The following is a 3,420-nucleotide window of genomic DNA, read 5'->3' as shown; positions in this document are numbered from 1 at the left end:
TGCTTCCCCTTCTCTCCCCATCTTGTCTTCCGCTCCCTCTTTTTGTATATTTTGTTTGTCTGGTTGATTTGTTTGTGAAATAAATGTTAGCTCTTTCACGAGCCTCGATTCAGTATACAAAAAAAAGAAGAAAAAAAGAAGTTTTTACATGGTAAAAACTTTCTACGAAGGTCTTATGGAAACTGACCATAATATACCAAACAATGATCGACATTTACTCGATCACTTAGTCCTCCTCAAAAGACTGCACCTTCAAACATTTGTGTAAAATGCAAATGGTAGTTTTTAGAACAAAAAAACAAACACGTTTCTCACAAGCCTCAATGTCCCAGATACCCATGGGTTCTATTTAATTCGCCTTAATGTAGGTACATGCAAGTATATCTGGCATCTGCCAAATGATTCAAACCTGATTCTCACACATGCTTCACTGATTCCGTAATTTAAACGTCAATAACACAATTAAAGTGTTCATGGTAGTTAGTCAGGTAAATCATGCATGTAAAGTCACTTTCACTCACAGGTGGGACGACACACAAGCGATCATATCTCATCCATCTTCTTTGGCCACGCCTGTCTTCAGTGTGTATGGTGATCGCTGTATTCAACAGGGAAGCAGCAGTGACTATTTCTACATCTGTTGCCCAGACAGAGTTTTTCTCCATACCACTGGATGGCAAATACTGGTATGGGTCATATCAGGATGTCCAGAGTATCCTTCAAAGTGATGTCGATATTTAGCATCAGCGAGAATGTCCACGACCTTCGATCTGATGACACCATTTTGGGATTCGCTTCCACAAATCTCCTTGGAGATGGCCCGAAAGAGACAGTTTCCGTCACCAACTATGTGATCTATTTTTTGGGACTGCCATCCAGGACACCTGGCTTTCAAACTGGCCATCGACCATGTGATTTTGGAATATCCAGTTTTTTGCAGTTGAATCTTCGCCACGAGGCATTCGTCGGGATGAACTGGATCTCTCGTTCTTCAATGTTTGTGATATTCACTTCTTGTGAGGATCGGGCGCATTTCCGAAGGCACTGATGAGGAGGATGGTTGTGATGTCGTTGGGGAGGATGGTTCCAATGGTTGGGATGGTGAACTCGGTCCATGATTCGGAGATGTCAAGGATGGCAGTGAGTCAGATGGAGATGTTGCAGAAGGAGTCGGCGCAGACTGGTGGATACTGGAAGAGATGGTGGCATCTGCTTTTTCTCCGTTGTACCATCTCTTGAGGTTCGCGGCGTTGTACTTCTCCTTCAGAACAGAAGACCCCTTCTGTAGATTATACAATCCTTTGCCAAGGACTTGGTGGATGACATAAGGTCCCTGGAAGCGGGCTGCTAGCTTATCACCCATCCGTGTCTCTCGTCAACGATTGACACAGGCAACCTGATAGCCGACCTAGAAAAAAAAAGAATTAGTTACCCATCTGTGTAAATATGTGTCGAAAGATTACCGTATGCATGCCCAAGATGTCAAACCAATCAGATACCTCATCACGATGTACATGTTAAAACATGTTATATTTCATTTATATAATTTGCAATAACTCAATTGTTCATATTCATCCGTTCACGACGGATCTGTTGCGAGATTTCCATTTCAACACAATGACTTACTGACGATTACATAGTTAGATTGCAAATTTCAATTATGCATTGCTTCCTGTTTACCTTAAGCATGGGACCACTGTGCTTGATATCATAACGTTGCTTCTGTTTGGCCTGGGCTGCTTCAATGTTGCTTCGGGCAGTAGCACGTCGACGTGGAATGGCATCAGCCAACTGCTTAATCCGGGTTGCGACAGTATCTGGGTCAGGTTGTGACGGCAGCGATGAGTCCTCTGCGTCAGTGGGGGTCTGCAGATCAACAGGTAATCGGGCCTTCTGACCATAGAGGAGTTCAAAAGGTGACATCTTCGTTGAGGCTTGTGGGTTTGTCCGGTAGGCAAATGCAATGGGCTGCAGGTACTTGTCCCAATCGTCACATTCGTCGTTGATAATCTTCATAAGCTGCGTTATCATAGTCTTATTGAAACATTCTGTCAAACCGTTCGTTTGTGGATGATAAGCAGTTGTCATTGCTTGGTCTGTATCAAGGATGTCACACAACTGCTTCACCAAAGAGTTACAAAATTCGCGACCTTGGTCGTGAAGGAGAACCTTACTTGCGCCGAACCTAAACACCAGTCCCATCAGAAAAGCATGAACACTGTCAGCAGATTTGTCGCTTAATGAATCAACCTCAACCCATCTGGTCAGATACTCAGTGGCAACGATGACATAACGCTTCTCGTCGGCCGTCTCCTTCAATGGTCCAATAAGGTCAACTCCCCAGCGATGGAAAAGGTCTTTTACCGGAACAGGGTGTGACATAGCAACATGAGGTCTGTTGTTGGTGTTCGCTTTTTGACATCTCTGGCATTTCTTACAAAATTCACGTATGTCGTTGGTCATCTTGTTCCACCAAAATCTCTCGCTGATCTTCACTATAGTTGCGTTCTGGCCAAAATGTCATCCCCCAACGAGGTCGGAGTGAAGGGATTCCATGACTTTCTGCTTCTCGTCATCTCCGATGACAACCTTCTGCTTCTTGCCATCTTTGCCTTTGTGGTACAGGACCCTGTCGATTGTCGTAAAAGATGCTGCCTTCTCTCTTAACCGCCGCTTATCTTCCTTGTCAAAATCAGTAGGATAGGTACCAGATTCAAGATAGTCTGTCAGATATGTCACCTCTGGAGCATCCATGGTGATGAAATAACTTGTGATAGCAGTGACTTCTCAAGCAAGGATGAGAGGACAGTGGTATGAATGATATTTAAATACTGTTGGGGGGTCCTTCCCTATCCTCTGGTCTCGGTAAACCTCTGAACACCGAGGAAGTCCCTGGCAGAAAGATGTGTTGTCCTTGGTTGAAAACAAGCCAATCAATAATGAGTCCACACCAAGGGTTACGAACAAACCACAATATATTATAAATCCCACACAGGAATCACGACCCCAATTAGTACAGCACTTCACCATATAATTCCTATCTGCAGGTGGCACCACCTTATCGGGTCCCTTAACCCCCAAACTCACGGCCCTTTCCCCAATGTCTCTGGACTCCTCCCAGGCGACGTCGATTCCCTCCAGCGATCGTGGAATCAATTTCCGATTCCAATCAGTGGAGGCGTAGACGATCGAACCAACCCGCAGGTCACGTGGTCCAATCCCCAGCACGATAGCGGTAGAATGGGTACCTCCCAAAGCCGATTTCTGGTACGTACACGGTTGCGGTTCAATCCGCGAGTCTCCTCAATAACCCTCCAAAAGCCACTGCCTTGTACAGCCGTCCCCGGCAAGCCACCGGAGAATTACGCCCGGCCGACACGACACAAAAACCTGGTCACTGCCGGTTGTGCGCTGGCGAAG

Source organism: Myxine glutinosa, chromosome 5 (assembly GCF_964187855.1).
Source record: "Myxine glutinosa chromosome 5, kmMyxGlut1.1, whole genome shotgun sequence".
NCBI classification, from domain to species: domain Eukaryota; kingdom Metazoa; phylum Chordata; class Myxini; order Myxiniformes; family Myxinidae; genus Myxine; species Myxine glutinosa.
This window is presented reverse-complemented; position numbering follows the sequence as displayed.